This window comes from Lepisma saccharinum, chromosome 26 (assembly GCF_977018435.1).
Source record: "Lepisma saccharinum chromosome 26, izLepSacc3.1, whole genome shotgun sequence".
NCBI classification, from domain to species: Eukaryota; Metazoa; Arthropoda; class Insecta; order Zygentoma; family Lepismatidae; genus Lepisma; species Lepisma saccharinum.
Window position 1 is genome coordinate 58,758,242 of NC_139254.1, and position 18,535 is coordinate 58,776,776.

Consider the following 18,535-nt stretch of genomic DNA (forward strand, 5'->3'; position numbering starts at 1 on the left):
TGATCATCTCATAATATGCAACTGTCTTTCCTCTTTACAAAGAGCTCAAGAACGCTTCTGTATCTTCATTCGTTCCCGAGATATTCCTCTTGCCTCTTGCCGCAGTGGTACCGTCGTCGCCTTGTAATCAAGGTGTCCCGGGTACGATTCCTGTTGGAGGCACAAGTGGTTCGGATCCCACTTAAACTGTAGGTCCAGTCCCGATTAGCCTTACTGTGCATAAAGTGGACTTAAAACAACAAATCAATCTAATCCAATCCGAGATATTTTTAATTGAAAAGAACATGTTGCTAAGAAATGACATTTTCAACAACCCTCATATAATTCGTAATAATAATATATCAGCAAAATCCTTGCACAAGTATCGGTTTTGGAGCAAAGCAAATCTGTGTATCAATATTATCAAAATCGGTGACTATGAGGGTCAACTCCTGCCTGATTTGACATGGAATGACCCATGTGTATATGTGTGTGTACATATTCGAGTTCTACACTTGGAGGTAAGTATATACAGTAACTCCCGACTTACGTAATATACGACTTACGTAAACTTTAAGTCATGTAATAACCGTACGTAGTACGTAGCTGTCTCAAGACATTTATTCATTTCAAAAGTGTGATTTCAGTTTGGTTTTATACATGTTTCGTACTTTTATAGTTTATTAACAGTAAATACTGCTGCATGATGTTCCATTTATAAAATAATATTGTGTAAATAATATATAGGGTATTTTAGAATTACTATTACACAGTTCTTGTGGTTCTAGAGGGGACTTAGTAGACCAAGTTTTGCTTGTGGCGACCCTAAAGTTGGTTGCAAACAGTGTACCTCCGAAGGATTTTTACATACACACGCTCAAAAATACTTTGTGTGCTGAATCGTGTCTGCTGCAGCCAGAACTAGTGCAACCAGGTCTTCCTCCGACACTACAGGAGTCTCATAATCAAGACACATCATGAGGCTCCATATGAAAAAGTCAAAAGGAGTTAGATCCAGCAACCGTGGTGGCCAAGGAGTTGATCCACCGCGACCAAAACGGTTCGTTTCCGTACATTGATTTCTTATCAAAACTTGATCTACTAAGTCCCTTGTACAAGCCCTAGAAGTGTCTAATAGGAATTCTGAATCACCCTGTATATGAAGCTTCTTACGGAAGTTACACTTAAGCAATTTACAAATTCGACTTACGTAAAGGTTTACGGAACGCATTACTTACATAACTCTGGTGGTTAATGTATCATATTTGTGTTTTCATGTACCAAGGTGAGGGAGAAAGTTGTTTGAAGGACACAGTAAAACGCTTCGATCGCCTGTATATTTTTGGAGCGTATTGGGCTCGCAGCGGTATCTATCTACCGTTACGATGACTGGTCAGAGAACGGGGTAGGGGTAGGGGAAGGAGGGAGAAGGGAAGTAGCAGGAGGCTCTAAAGGCAAAGACGCCTGGTGAATTGTGGACTTCATTTCTAAATGCTTTCGCTTTGAAACCTCTGAGAAAAATTTTCATCTCGGTTGTAACCTTTGCTCTTTCACATCACTTTGAAGTACTATCAATTTCCAGATTCTCCTTTGAAACTATATTTTTCCTCGTGAAAAGAAGCCCCCCCTTCCACCCCTCTTCCTGAAAAACGTGTCCGTTAATCTTTACTCTCTCGTTCCTTGCCTTCCAAGAAGGATGCCATTCATTCGCTAGACATTGCACTGCTTTATTTTTCATTTTTCTCTTCCTAAGCCAGTCAATATCTTTACCTTACTTTCTGTCGACTTCCATCGTGCGCATAGGCGTCAACGAAGTTGCTGTACGTGTTGTCATACCATTGATATAACTTGATTAGTAGAAAAAAATACCGGGTGTTTCAACAGAAACGCCGTGATTTCAAATGGCATTTTAAAATATTTATGATAACTACCCAAAAAAATAATTACATAATCTGATAGAGAAAACCCAAAAGTTTAATGGAAAACATGTTCGAAATATCCACCTTGACGATTTATCACTTATTTCACCTGGTTGCACATGTTACATGACCAAGGGTTGCACGACTGACTTGTGAAGTTCACTGTTCGATGTTTGCTTCAAATCATCTAGTTATCACAGTCCTCGTCCCGTCTTGCTGGAACCATTGCTGACGAATTGGACAAGGTTTCCGTCGAAGACCAGGAATGAATTATTCGTGCAGCATTTGCAAATAATTTTCTGATGTGACATAGCCATCAAAATAGAAAGGTCCAATCAAGCCATGTTTCGATACAGCACCATACCAAAACCTTTTGTGCGTACAGAGGTGCCTCCTTCGTTCATGTGGATTGTATGTTGCCAAAAATTAAATTTTAGACTTTTGTCAATCATAACATATACAAATTATTACTGTGAATATACTAAATATTTTTTTAGGGTCATTTGAAATCACGGCGTTTCTGTTGAAACACCCAGTACAACAATACTAATAATTACCGGTTATAAGTATTTTATTTATAATAATAAATAAAACTGTTATAATGTAAAGTGCTCCCCTGTGCTCTGCACCACGTCATGAAATCGTATAGGGGGTGTGGCGTTAGGGCCGAAGGTGGGGGTGATATGATCAGTATTTTTCTTCTATGGCGTCTCCTTTGTGGGAGAAGGGATGAGTCTGCGGGTTTGATTTTCGGCACTGCTTGAAGGGGTGGCAGGATTATTGACAGATGACTGAGAAAGCGGAGATAACCAGGAACTGTTGGTTACGTCAGTAACAAAATTTGTGGTCTGAGACAGCCAATTAATTTAATGGCTAGATTCCACACCCCTCATAACCCTTTGTAGCGTTGCCTACGGTAAAGAAATCAAACAGACAGGAGAATTTGAATGATCCGAATTACCCCAGAAATACACCTTTTAAAAAACCTTCATTTTGTTTGCACTGATTTACGTGCTTTGTTTAAAATTATCACAACATCTGGTGGGGCATGCTTAATTCAATGAAATATTACAACTGAAAATCAAACATACTTAAGAAGCAATGAACAGAAGCTTATTCCACGACAATGAAAACTTCCATGTGCTGCTTTTTGGTCGTCACAAAAATACACTACTTCAAACAATGTAATCTGGAACTCCTGTGGCGCCAAACAAGCAATTGGTTCTGGTAATTCCCATTTCTTCTGAGAGGTGGCAGCACAATGAACACAGCAATTGAGCACAAACTTCAGATCTTGTGTCTGCACGACTGAGTTGTTTTCGGCGGATCCGATTTCCCCCCATCATCCTATTTCCCCCTACCTGGTTAGGTGGGAAAAAACATTTTCCCATGAGTTTTGCTGTAACCCTCGTATGTAATAAGCCAGTAGTTCTCCATGGTATAATCTACCATTTTTATTTTTGTTATTTAGTTTGGCTTAAACGTTTTGGTTAATATAGGCGCAGAAGATGAGTGATGATGCGTTGATGAAGAGACACAAGGATACCACCTATGCCCAGATCGATACTCGAACCCTGAAACTTTGGTAGAAATCATGATGCAATGAGACTTTTAAATCATCCTGTAGAATCTTCTGGAATGGAACACAGGTGGCATTTCAGTATTGAATAACGTGTCCCTCGGAGAAATAATTTTCAGTGGCCCGTTATCCACGTTGACCGTTCACCAGAAAAAGTCGCTTGGAAAATATTGGGGCAGGACGTAAGGTTTAATCACTGCATTCATTCCAGACCGAAACAAAACGTGGGCCGTGAAAATCGACAGCGCGGCGGCAACTGCAACAATGCGGAGCTTTCATTAAAAAGCCGCCGACGGGAATCCCGGCCTCGATTAATTATCACTTTCAATTCTCCTGTTGTGTACCGCTTAAGCGAGATGGCATCGGAACTGACGTAACCGCTCTGATCCACCAAGCGGATCTCTCGAAGGCGTGAATTGGTTTTCTGGTCTGGCTCTCTCCATCTCTTGTTTTCTCCTTAATTGTGTCCACTTCTCTCTCCCCATGCAGGTCTATCTTTTGTTTAATTCATGCCAGAGAATAGTTTCCTCTTCTTTTCCCCCATGTCTCTTATTGTAAATTAGCCTCACCCCTCCCTCTTTCTCTCTCTCTCATGTTCTCTGTTATTCGCCTCATCTCTCTCTCTCTCTCTCCCTCTCGCTATCTCTCTGTTATTCGCTTCATCTTTTTCTCTCTGTCTCTGTTATTGGCTTCATCTCTCTCTCTGTCTCTCTCTCCTTCTCTCTTATTCCCTTAATCTCTCTCTCTCTTTCTCTCTCTCTCTACCCTTCTCTCTTATTCTCATCATATATATATATATACATATATCTTATTTGCTTCATCTTTCTTTCTCTCTCTCTGTTATTGGCTTCATCTCTCTCTCTCTCCCCTTCTCTCTTATTTTCTTCATCTCTTTCTCTAACTAACTAACTCTCTAGCCTTCTTAAACCCGAAGGTTCATGGCTGCATCAACACAGGCCTTCCATCTTTCCCTATCTTGAGCAAGATCTATATTCTCTTTTCCATCCCTACCGATTTTTTTCCTTAGGTCCATCTCAACGTTGTCCCTCCATCTTCGTCTTGGCCTTCCTACAGGTCTCTTACCATCAGGTTTCCCAACAAGAATCCTGTAAAATCCTCTTTCCTCTCCCATTCGTGCCACATGGCCTGCCCACCTAAGCCTTCTTGATTTAATCATTCTAACAATATCTGGACATGAATACAAATTATGTAGTTCTAAATTATGTAACCTTCTCCACTCACCTGTCTCTTCATCCCTTTTAGGTCCAAAGATTTTTCCTAAGGATCTTTTTTTCAAATACTCTTTTTTTCAAATACTCTCAATTTATGTTCCTCTTTCAATGTAAGGGACCAAGTTTCACACCCATATAATACTACAGGCAAAATTACAGTTTCTTAGATATTAAACGAGAAGACAAAAGGTTATGAAGAGAGAAGTAACATGCATTTCCTGAATTAAGCCTACTTTTTATTTGATCTTTAATATAATTTTCATTTGTTAATATTACTCCTAAGTATTTGAATTTGAAAACTGGTTTAAACGAGTTGTTATCAATAATTAGATTTTGATTATTATCTAACACTTGGTTTCGGCCTGTAAGCATATATTTAGTTTTCTCTTTGTTAACTTCCAAACCTATCTCTTTAGCAGTTTTGAAAAATATTTTAGCATTATTCTTAATTGTATTCACATCATCCCCCAGTAAGTCTACATCATCTGCATATGCTAACAACTGAGTCACACCATTTAATTTTAGTCCTTCTTTAGTTTCTTTTACCTTCCTAACAGCATATTCTAAGGCAAAATTAAAGAGCAATGGAGATAATGCATGTCCTTGTTTTAATCCATCATGAATTGTAAATTTGTCAGACATATTAATACCCACACGAATTTTACTTTCTGTTTCAGTGGTGCATATTTTTATCATACTAACAAGCTTCTTAGGTATTCCAAACTCTACTAATATATTATATAATTTATCTCTTTTGAACGAATCATATGCTTTTTTGAAATGAATGAATAGCTGATGGACATTTTGATTATATTACCACTTTTTTTCAAGTGTCTGTCTGATGTGAAAAATTTGATTTGTAGTTGATCTGTTACGTTTAAATCCACATTGATAATCAACTATAATTTCATTAGCATATGGGGTTAGTCTTGTTAAAAGAATGTTAGATAATATTTTATATGTTGTTGAGAGTAGAGAAATTCCACGGTAATTATTGCAGTTCATTTTATCACCTTTTTTAAACACAGGAACAATTATGGATTCTTTCCACTGTTGAGGGATTTCTTCTTTATTCCATATTAAACAAATTAATTTATGAATTTGACATATTAATGAATTTCCACCATATTTAATTAACTCAGCTGGTATTATATCAATGCCAGGTGCTTTGTTATTTTTTAGCCTTTTAATAGCATCTTTAACTTCAGACAAGTTAGGTTCTGGAACTAAAGGTTCTGCTGTGTGGACTTCATTTACTTCTGATTTATCTCCTACATGGACATTTAAAAGATAATTAAAGTAGTTCTTCCATCTATTTAGAATATCGCTTGGGTTAGCTAGAAAATCACCGTCTTTATCTTTTATCAAGTTTACTTTAGGTTGCCACCCCTTTCTAAACTCATTTACACCTTTATATAAATCTCTGATAATTTTATTTTTGCTGTTTGTTTCAATTTCGTTAATTTTGCTTTTCAAGTAATTTCTTTTTCTACTTCTAAACGTGCGGTTAACTTCTCGCTGTATTCTATTATAATTGTTTAGATTTGTATCATCAGAGTTATTTAACCACCTAAGTCTAGCCTGATTTCTTATTTCTATTAGATTATGACATTCATTATCAAACCATGGCTTACTTTTTCTCGGTTTATGGTATCCTATATCATCTCTCTCTCTCTCTCTCTCTGTTATTCTCTTCATATCTCTCTCTCTCTCTCTCTCTGTTATTTCCTTCATATCTCTCTCTCTCTCTCTCTTTCTCTCTCTCTTTCTCTCTCTCTCTGATATTCCCTTCGTCTCTCTCTCTGATATTCCCTTCATATCTCTCTCTCTCTCTCTCTCTCTCTCTCTCTCTCTTATCATCTCTCTTTCTCTGTTAACTTATTGTTTCAGTTGTTCCCACGCATAATTTTAAACAACATTGTCTTTTATTACTAATTTATTTCACTCGCGACTTCATTTATCCCATGTCTAAAGGTTGATAAGGCAGTTTATGTACCGATATATTCCCCTGTTGTTGATCTCTTACTGTTCCCAATCAATATTTCACAATTTTGTTTGTAGACTGTCTCTTTTCGCCCACATCACTCAGTTGTATCCTACCCATATTTATCTCACATACGTATAACCCTATTTTAATCCTTACTTTCCTCATTCTCACGGCTTTTTCCTCTCCTTTCAAGTATTTATTGTAGTGGATACTATATCCACTTTGCCTAATTTGCCCACGTTTGCCTAATTTGAGGCGTATTTTCCTTTAATTTATTCGCCTATATTAGAACATATGTCTGTTTCACTCGCCACTTTTTCTACTTTGCAATATATTTACACCCTTTGCTTTCTGAACGTCATTTGCTACTATTCTTTACTTTACGTGGTTTCCCTATTTTCCTACTTAAGTGCCCCATCGTCTTTCCAAGTGCCAATTTCTCTGCTTGGCTATCTTTTTGCGTATTTTTGTATATGTCCTTAAAAATTGGTAATTTCACAATAGAATTGTCTTTTATGGTTGGAGTACTCTACGTTATCCCTACTCTCATAGCTCGTTTCTAAGTCCTCTGTTTTGTACCAATTCGACCTCATTTTAGTGCATTTCTTTCCATGTTATTCTCTTTTTTGTGTGCGTGCTAATTTGTCGATTTTGTTCTTCTTTTTTATTTCTAATCGTCCCACATCAGTACTTATAATTCATTTTTTTACTGCTTCTTGTAATGCATTTTCTTATTTCTTTCGTTTAAGCACTCTTCTTATCATCTAATGTGACATGTTATTTTTCTGTTTCGTGTAAAAATAACTGACATAGTTGAAAGGATAAATATTTCTCAACTCTTTCATCAGTGACACGCACGTTCACAATTATGCTTATGCATATGTTCCAAGAATACTGTTGCCTCTCCGAAATGTACTTTAAGTGATTACTGCATGATTCAACACGATTCATTTTAAAGGAGCTAAATCGTTTTCCGGTCCCGCAGTTCTTTTAAATATTTGCTCTTCCTTCAATTATTTTGTTGACCTGTTTTCCCTTCTATCTCTGCGCCTCGGCTGTTCATCTTCTTTGCACTCTATAAGATTCGGAAACTTGTTTTCAGGACAGAGAGAATGCATAACAGAGAAAAGTGTAGGCGGAGAGGAAGAAAGAGAGAAGATGAAAGGGGAAAAACAGAAGATAAAGCAGAAAGGGTGATGAGGAGAGAAGAGAGAATCGATTAGGATAAACGGTAGAAGGAGATATAGGCAGGTAGAGAAATACAAGATTCGAGAGGAAAATACAAATAGGAAAATGAATTTAAGTAAGAAACGAAGAAGTGAAACCGGGAGAAGACAACAAGTAAAGGGAGAACTAAAAAATATATATGTAAAGAGAAAGAGGGAGGAGAAAAAATGGGAGGCAAAGATACACAAAGAATTGATTGATTGACTTGGTGTCCACTTAATGCACAGTAAGACTAATCGGGACTGGACCTACAGTTTAAATTTGGATCCGAATCACTATGTGCCTCCACCTGGTATCGAACCCGGGACCCTTTGATTACAAGGCGACGATGCAACCACTACACTATTCGGGGAGGCCCAAACAAAGAAATAAGAACTAGAGAAAAGTGGAGAGAGAGAAAAAAAGGGAAGATGTATATATGTATGTGTAGAGAGGGGGAGGGAATAGGGCGAATCAGTGTTGCACATGAAGGAAAATTTCCCTTTTACAGGGAAATTCGGACCGAAATTTTAGCCAAAAGGGAAAAGGAAATTTCGATTAAAAATACCACAATTGCAGGGAAATTTTAAAGTCATCTGACTACATTATTACAGTTTATGTTAATTTTGAATTTCATATACACATTTTTATGTTATTTATTTATTTTGCTATTCCTACTTGTTTCTGCTCCTTTAAGTTTATTGTACGTTGCTTTTATGCATCTTTGGATAAATCGTAACGATGAGGATTAACGATTAAATGGATTCCTGACCAGGATTCCAACCTGGGACATCTGGTCAGGAAGTGACGAAACCGTAATGTGATTTTTTTTTTAAAATATATTTTATTCAAGCGAATAATGAATTCAATGGAATATTTAACTACATACTACTACTGCTACTACCACTACTACTACTACTACTACTACTTATTATTATTATTATTATTATTATATAATTTGCTCAGGTGAAGGGAAAAAATGGTTCAAAAAGGGAAATTTTGCCCCTTGCAAAGGGAAATTGTGCCCTCATATTGTAGCAAGACTGGGGAGAATAGCGTGGAAAATAAATGCAGATAGAGAAATAACAAGAGATATTCTGAAAGCTACTTGTCCTCCTATTCATTTGTTTGAATCCTTGTAATACATCCATGTTTAGTTGTTTATTATACGTTAGATATACATTATAATCATCATGTTTATCTTGAAAGGCTCAAACATTGAGTATCACGGTTTATTATTTATTTTCTGCTTTTATTGCGTAGGTTTTTTAATAAACTGATGTTCAATAGCTAACACGTATTAGGAATTAACATATATTTCTCTCTGTAATGAATTTCTATTGATTATTTTTTCTCTTTTTTTTTAGGTGAGTGACTGACTGCCTGGCGAGTAATTCAATATATTAGCAACGACGTCTCTCAATTTGTATTATGCAACAAGTGAGTATTTGCGCTCATAAAATTTAATGTGTGCTTATCTCCTCTGTACTTCTCCGTGTGTATCCCCCTCTCTCTTTCTTATCTTACGTCTCTCATGTATATCTCCACATGTGCTTATTACAGTCGCGATGAAGACAAATTGCTCCATGGTTCGAGTCACACTTTAAACTGTAGGTCCATTCTCTATTATCCTGTCTGAGGGTAAATGAAACCCCCTTTACCCCCCAGGTACCCATTCATTTGAGTCTCGGTAAGCCCCAGAGCCGCTTTATGCGGCGACGAGCCCGGAACATTTTTGATCTTAGATCACCCACACCGAGAATCGAACCAGGGTCCCCCGCGTGGCAGTCAGATGCCCTACCGCCCAGGACACCTCGGCTCTGTAGGTCCAGTCTATGTGTGTCTGTGTTTATGATATATTGAGAGTTTCTTTGAAGGTTCAAGGCCCAACCGAAACTTTAAAGGTTAATAATGTTAACGAAGATAACAATCTTAAGACAAGCTTATTCGATCCCCTCTGTTCCACGGTGCTTTTCTTCCAGCCACAGGGGCCAAGGGAAAGGTACCCCAGGTACCGAAGCAAGAAGAGCGAACAGGAAGCCTCCCCCTGGAGCCGATACTCGAAGACCGGCTGGAGGAAGACCTCCCGCCCCCTGGGAGTTAAGTTCGGAGCCGTTACCACCCCTCCTCCCCCCTGCGGGATAAACGCTTCGAGAAGCAGCCTGAAAGGCTGGGCTTTCTGAAAGACGAATCTTGTGGTAGATAAGTTAGTTCCTCCTACCCCTTTCCCCCGCTGCAACCCCCCGATCGGAGGTAATGAGTTTTGGGGAAGCTTCGGTTGAAAACATCTCCGGGTTTCTTAGGTCGTGGAAGTTCTTCCAATGCGATTAGTGAACAGGTCTCCTTCACATTCTTGTCCTTGGTCGATTTACAAAAGTTGTGTTTCTGCACCCCCTCCCACCCAATTCTTGTTGTTGTTATTGTTGAGTTAGTGTTTTATATCCACTTTATGCACAGTAAGGCTAATCAGGACTGGACCTACAGCTTAAAGTGGGATCCGAACCACTTGTGTCTCCACCGGGTATCGAACCCGGAACCTCTTCATTACAAGTAGACGACCCTACCACTGCGCCATCGGGGAGGTCCTCCCATTCTTCTTGTTGTTGTTGATCGTAGCTACTGAAGCACACTGTGTCGTTCGTTATCATGATAATTGAACATATTCATACTTAACGACCTTTTCAATTGGAGGCTGGAAGAGATGAATAAGCGATCGGCTCTGTTCGGCTAAAGTCGTTTATTCTCGTGTGCCAAGGTGCCGAACGCTGATGGCAGAACAAAACAAGCTGCACTTTTTAACACTTCATATACTAGTTGGTTACAGGGTGCAACACCGACTCGTCTAGTTCGTTGATTGGGTGTCAAGAAGTGCATTTAGTGTCTGCACCGTTTGCACAACACTCTGGGCAGGTGTATTGTATGGTCACGTGGTGCGTGCTAAGTAACCAAATTAAACCAATAGACAGGTTGAACGTCATTTCATTGTACACCCAACGGCAAAATAAACAGTAGACGAGTTATCCACCACCATTTTCATTCGGCCTGTATTACACAATGTGATGACAATGAATTGAAATAATGACGTCAATGAGCAGAGAACAATCCAACCAACATAGTTTCATTCCTTAAAACAACACACAACGTAGAATAAGAAAGAAATGACAATAGTGCTGGACAATTTGCCTACCATTGTCTTTGCCGTGGACTGTACCAGCCTGACACTGGGATACACCTGCACTACATCTAGTGTCAAAAAGTGCAGCAAATTAGACGGGGCTTATGTGTAGCAAGGCCGCGCATAAATGTAGAGACGGGGAGAAAGCGAGTGGGCGGGGCAAAGCAGTGCGCGCTACTGCAAACGGCTGTTAACTGCAACCCTGTTTTCCCCTCCATGCACTCACTTCTTCTCTGGCACGTTCATTGCTCCAGAGATTGCTGGGACAGAGTATAGAATATAGTTCGTCTTCATTTTAGTTATGATACTTGGCTTCGTATAATGTGACTGTTGCAAATAGCTTAAGTGTTGACGCAACCTGATTTTTTAAAAAAGCGACCCACAATGCACACATATTTCAGAACAGTTTCTTTTCAACCTTTTCCATCTATAATTTCTAAGACACTTCTTTCCCTGTTCAAAAGACATATTACCGTAGTTCTGCTAGGACTCAAAATAGGTATTTAGTTTATTATGTTTACCACTAACTCATACCACGATCTCCATGCCCATAGGATTTATACTCTACTCTAGTAATCTCTGGAGCAAGGCCGCGCATAGCGGCAGAAAAGGGGAGAAGAATCGAGTGGACAGACCGAAGTCTGGTAACTTCAGTCGCTTTACCCCCTCCACGTACTCCCATTCCTTCTCACGTGTTCATTGGTGAATCCATCTTGCGTCACTACTTGCGCAGAGACTTGTTTCGTTCACTTCCTCCAGACATAACCGATGCAGAGTATAGATGGAACGAGGCAGAGATATGATACTATTCGTAACTCCAACTACAAACGTAATTAATATCTATAAATTTAATATGATAATGGATAATTTGAAACCGTGGATCGTGAGAAATGTTCCTCCTCTATGCCCACGTAAAATTAGGATATTTTCTGTCCATCGATATTCAAGAAAAGCATAAACAACATCTCCTCCATAAGCTTTACACAGGACTAAGAAAAACAGGAATTTGTACACAAGATAACCTTAATAGACAGATGTGAACTTTCACACAGGAGTGGCGGAACACGATTTAAATTCCCTAATTACTCTCATCACGTTTCCTTTCGAGTGGCGCGCCACATGATACGGTGTCGCTCCTTGCAACTATATCAATGCACTCCCTCTAAGCTGTTTACCTTGTTGAAAAATAAACAACCACATCGAGGGATTCTAATTAATTTCATGATTGTACATGTGCATCTATTTGCCATACTTAATGCAGCGGGATGTATGCATTAATGGAATTGTAACGTGATGCGGACGTTGGTTGAAATTTGACGCCGCAATTTAGAAAAGTGACCAGCCCGTGGTCTAGATCAGTTAATTGGATTCCATTTTCCGGATGCCTTCCGCATAACCCCCGTGCAAAGAGCTGCGCTGGAAGTGAGGCTGTCGACGCCAACATTTGCCGGAGCTTTCCAAACTATTTTCGCCTTTTTTCCGTTCAATTTATCTCATGTTAATTATCGGCACGCTACAGTTTCCGCCGTGAGGACCGCCGATCGAACTAGGCGATCAGAAACAGCAGCGCGTCTGGGTATGAGTCTAGAACTGGGTGTCTGCTCATTATTACTCCATATCGTCCGAATAGGTCACAAATGGTGGAGAAGTAGCGAAAACTACGAAAAATTATAAAGGTGAAATGGAATGAATGAATCAGTTAAACAAGAAGACTTAGGCTGGCAGGCCATGTGGCACGAATGGGAGAGGAGAGAATGGTTTACAGGATTCTTGTTGGGAAAGCTGATGGTATTCTTGGCCTGTAGGAAGGCCAAGACGAAAATGGAGGTCACGCAGATGACTGTCTCCTGTACATAGGCGTGCGCGCAGACCCTCTGATTAGAGGAGGGGCAAAAGCCTTCATGCAAGTTAAGTCGGGAGAGATAAACCTCATTTTATCTCACTGTTTTAGTTTCATTATGTATGTGTATGTATATACTCTATGTGATCAAAAGTATCCGGACGCACCGCGAAACGTGTGTTTATCATAGAGGGCGACACAGTACTGCCATCTACAGCGTGGAACATATAGTCAGCGAACTCAGTAGTCTGCAGACAGTGTGAGACAGAAGTATGAGATGGTGTGAGGAACTCACAGACTTTCAACGTGGTCAGTTGGTTGGGTGCCACTTGTGTAGGTAGTCTGTGTGTGAGATTTCCACCCTCCTAAACATCCTTCTGTCCACTGTGTCCGATGTTATAGTGAAGGGATGTGTACAACCCAAAAGCGAGCAGGCCAACCTCCCATGTTGACCTCCAGAGACCATCGAGTGTTGAAGAGAGTCGTACAGCATTATCGTCAATCATCCATCGCCACCATCACACAGGGATTCCGAACTGCATCAGGATCTACTCCAAGCACCATTACTGTTTGGCGCAAGGTGCGGCAACTTGGTTTCCATGGCCGAGCAGCTGCCCATAAGTCGAACATCACACAGACAAATGCCAAACGCTGCCTCGTGTGGTGCAAGGAGCGTCGAAACTGGACCATAGAACAGTGGAAAACCGTTGTATGGAGTGATAACTCACAGTACACAATGTGGCGATCAGATGGTAGGGTGTGGGTGTGGCGAATGCCTGGTGAACGACATCTACCAGCCTGTGTAGTGCCGACAGTGAAATTCGGCGTGTGGTCATGTTTTCCTGGAGGGGGAGAAAACCCCCTTGTTGCTTTACGTGGCAATGTCACGGCACAAGCTTGCATTGACATTTTAACAGCTTTCATGCTGCCTACCGTCGAAGACCAGTTCGGGATGACCATTGTGTCTTTCAACACGACCAAGCACCCGTCCATACTGCAGGGCTTGTGGGGGAGTGGTTTGACAATAACAAAGTCACAATAATGGACTGGCTTGCACAGAGTCCTGATTTGAATCCCATACAACATCTCTGGGATGTTTTGGAATGCCAAGTTCGTGCTAGACCACACCGATCCACATTAATGCCTCTTCTCATTTTGGCGCTTTGCGATGAATGGGCTGCCATTCCTCAGGAAACCTTCCGGCGCCTGATTGAAAGTATGCCTGTGAGAGTGAACGTTGTCATCAAGGCTAGGGTTGGGCCAACACTGTATTGACTGCCAGTGTTCCCGATGGAGGGTTGTCCGAACTTGTACTTCATTTTCAGATGGGTGTCCGGATACTTCTGATCACATGTATATAAAATGAAGCAACATAGATGCACCATAACGAATAAATAAATTGTCTCTGTGCCGCGCTACTATTCTTTGAAACAATTGCGTTCATGCATTTAAAACAAAACTTTTTAGCAGCCACAGTCTGAAGTACTTAGTACGCGTAGTCACGTATAACTTCTCTCTCTCGTAATTTACAATGCATTACAGAAAACAATAAAATTGCGAGCGAAGGGAGCAAGAAAATATTTAGATCCAAATTTTTGCAAACTGAAAATAATATTGATTTAATATGGCACAAAAAAATCACGGGGTCGCCATGGCATTCTCTTTTACAATTTTATTTCATTTGGATCATTCGCCGTTCAGGGCTAACTCCCACCGCTTCTAGCTACGGCTGGGAACTTGACAAAACTGTAAGAAAAGGAGACAAAATGTAATTATTTATAAAATTTGATATCGATGGAGGCCATTGCTCTTCTGTGTCCCCCTGTAATTCTTTGCCGTCAATGCAAGAAAGACGCGAAAACTAATTCCATGATGAGCGTCCTTTTGTCCTGCTACTCTTAGATTCTACTGGTCTTGCTTTCTTTTACCTCAATGTTTGAATGCCAACCTAAAAGTATATATATATATATATATATATATATATATATATATATATATATATCACGTATAATTTGATTTCAGTCATAGTAATTTACAATACTGCGATAATTTCAAAGAATTATAGTTATTATCCCTATTAATAATAGTGTTATATTTTGTTGGTGAAATCATCTATGGTGTTTTTGAGGGGGCAACACTATTACGAAGGGTAATATGCCCCATGGAAAATTACCTTTCTTGTCTCTCCGTGCGCACGCCTATGCTCCTGTACTGCGCATCTAACACATTAGAAAAAGTAATTGCAAATATTGAAGAAAGGCATGCCCGAAGTTCTTGAGTGGTATCAATCTAACATGTAGAAAGTGAATGAATCCAAGATGCAAGTATTCATATTACCAACGGTAAACAATAACATCACGCAAGTTGACAATATTAAAATAGGTAATTCGAATATAATATAATTGTCCTCCTCCGTGGACGTGGGGTCTAAGGTACCGTGCTTTGTACTCCAACTGAGGGACGGCATGGATTCGAGTCCATCTGTGTTCAGTCTCCAGGGTCTCTGCTTGTGTATAGGGCCGGTTGCAACCCACCATCCTGAGGAAATTGGAGATTTACGAGTGAGTAGCGTAACCTGTTCTCGGAAATCTCCTACAACGGCTGAGGGTTCGATGTGCTGGCCCCACGTCACCCAATTACCGGTTGAAGATCTCCACATCTGTAGGTAGGATTGTGGAAGGGAGACTGCCAGTCGGGAGATCGGCCTAGCCCCTTCAAGGGCTGTCGAGACACGGGTTATTATTTCGACTATAAAATAATTTGAGAGTCTAAAATATCTTGGTATGTACCTAGATAACATATTATCCTTTTTACAACATGTGAAGCTTGTGAGTGCACGTGCAGCATCCAGAATCAAACAGTTTCAACATGCCTGCAATATGTACACCTTGCTCGCAAATTAGCGTTCTATAAGCACTTATTAGGCCGTTTCTTTAATTTTGATCCTCTGTACTCTACGGGGTTAACGGAGATAACACCAATAAATTAGAAAAAACTCAAAATTGGGCTGGATATTCGTAGTGTACGATATACAGCACACAGGACTTCACGAACGAGCAGAGAAGAACTGCAACTACCCATGCTTGAATCCAAAAGAAAATATACGTTCGTATTCAAAATTCATCAGGCAATTTACATACACAACCACTTACGAAGCGGAAAAGTCATTATATGCAGTAACATGCATTTTCCCAATCTGCGATCTAATAGTATCCGAGTACCAATATGTAATAAGGCACGAACAAAATCCCTATCATCGCTGACGAGTAAGGCGTGAATCCAGCTGCCTGTAGCTTGGAGAAAGGAGAGAAATTTGGCCAAATTTAAACAAGAAATTAAGATGTTAATCTATGAATTCTGACACCGTGCCTCATTTACCTCATTGCCTCCTTCACATATACTTACTTAATTTTTATTTCTTGTGTGTTTCAATTACATTGGTACACTTGTAATATTCCATATTTTGTATATTTATAAACATTTATACACATTTAGCAGAAATGTATAGCTTAACAAATTAATCCATGTAGGGCAAAAATCTGTTTTTATGGTAAGTTAATCTGTGTAAAATAAACTTTAAGCTTAAGTGTAACCCTATTTCAAATAATAATAATAATATGAGATGGACCTAAAGAAAATCGGTAAGGATGCAAAAGAGTTAAATTGATCTTGCCCAGGACAGGTGGAAGGGATGGCTTGTGTTGCTGCAGCCATAAACCTTCGGGTTTAGCTGGAGAGTTAGTTAGAATGAATTAAAATTTTTGAATGTTTCGGCATGTATGGCTATTTTGCACTCTTCAAAATATAGGAGGAAATAATCTTATATAAACCCTGGTTTGATGTTAAAAAAGGTGTTGAAAGTTTAAAAATGCAAGGTTTAAAGAGACCTGCACAGGATTAACAAACACATTAAAAAGGTAAGGAGAGACTAAAACGTCCTCAGAAACAGTCTAAGATTGACTGATTGATTGAAATTAAAATTGTGGGTGCGTCAACACTTAGGCTGCATTGCACCCGTCACATTATACGGGGTCCAGTCCCTTAAATGTCGTAGGACTAAAATATTCTTACTTGGGTTAAAAGCTGAGACTGTAGAACACACGTAAGGCTCAACAAAACCCTACAGAGAGGATTATACTAGCCGTAGCTCCAGACGCCAGAGCCTCGCTAGTCTGCAGTCTGCAAAATTCAGTCCAGGGTGTATGTGGAAGTGATATTGACATTTGGGCGTACTATGTGGAATAGTCACGCCTTACACCCCAAACAGTGTAAGAGACGCGCTCTTCTCACAAAGCTAACATCATTTGTTAAGAGAGTATCAACGTCTCCTAGCATGAATGATAAACAGGTGGGAAGTTTAAAAGTGTTAGAAGCAAATAAATACTCTTAAGAGCAGGGCAAAACAAGATCTGAATTCAGGAACCTTTGAGCGGAAGATGTCTGTCTGTCATCATATCGTTGCGAACTGTTACCTGTTCAGCTACTAGGAGCGCTGAGGTTGTTTGCTTAATATGGCGTCCATTATAGAGCCCTTTGGGCTGATTCTTTCTGTTCTAAACATTCTGTGACCAGTGAACGGAGATTGTGTTTCCACTCAAGACAATATGGTCGTGTCCGAATTCCTAAACTCACCATTTAAATTGTTTCCTATATGCTTGAACCGACTCAACAAAGTCTTCTTTGTCTCTTCCGCCATCTTAAGCGAAAAGTACTTACAGTGCTACAAGCAGTGATGTGCCGTAGACTATACGTTTACGTCTACATGCGTTGTCTACACGTAATCTACTCGTAGATTACATTGAGTTGTAGTTTACATAAACTACGTAGACAATCTAAAGTGCATTAAAATTAATTTTCAAAGGTTTCATGAAAGGAAAGTGACATTTTCAACTATATTGGTTCTTAACGAAATGAAAAGAATCCTATTTATAACAAATTTCTCTACTCCTCTATTATCAACTATGGAAGAAGATAAATAGTATGCAGAAAACTACAACAGATGGCAGTCATGAGGCAAAAGTGGTCTTTTCCCATAAAACACTAGAATATTTCCTATATTAGGTTTCTTCCTAGGTGAGAAATTGTTAGAATTTGGAAGGAAGAGTATGAACAGTTCTCCTCACACATCAGCAACTGATACGTAGTATAATTTTCTTCTAATTCCACGCCGCCCATTGCTAATTTATCACCTTTCGGCATGTTGTTTACATAGATTACGTAATCTACGCGTATAAAATAGTCTACTTGTAGAATATATACTATCGTTGTTTACGCGTAGACGCACATCACTGACTACAAGTCACGAAAGCTTGAAACTGAAATACACCTGCAGAGAAACTTCACGGTACTCAATGGAACCATCTGAGCAGTGGTAGAGATTAGGGGGGGCAACTGCCCGCACTCCCAACTTTTTGCGACTTTTGCCCCCGCACTCTGCTAAACCTTATCTGCCATGGGAAAGTAAACTGTCCTTCCACCTCCTCCTACAGTTGGCATCTTGTTTTGGAACCCAATCATCCCCACTTTCAACTGCGGAATGAAATCTTCAAAAATTAAATCAAACTCTGATGAATGGTAATTAATTGCAGATATATTGTATGTGCCTCCACCTTATCACA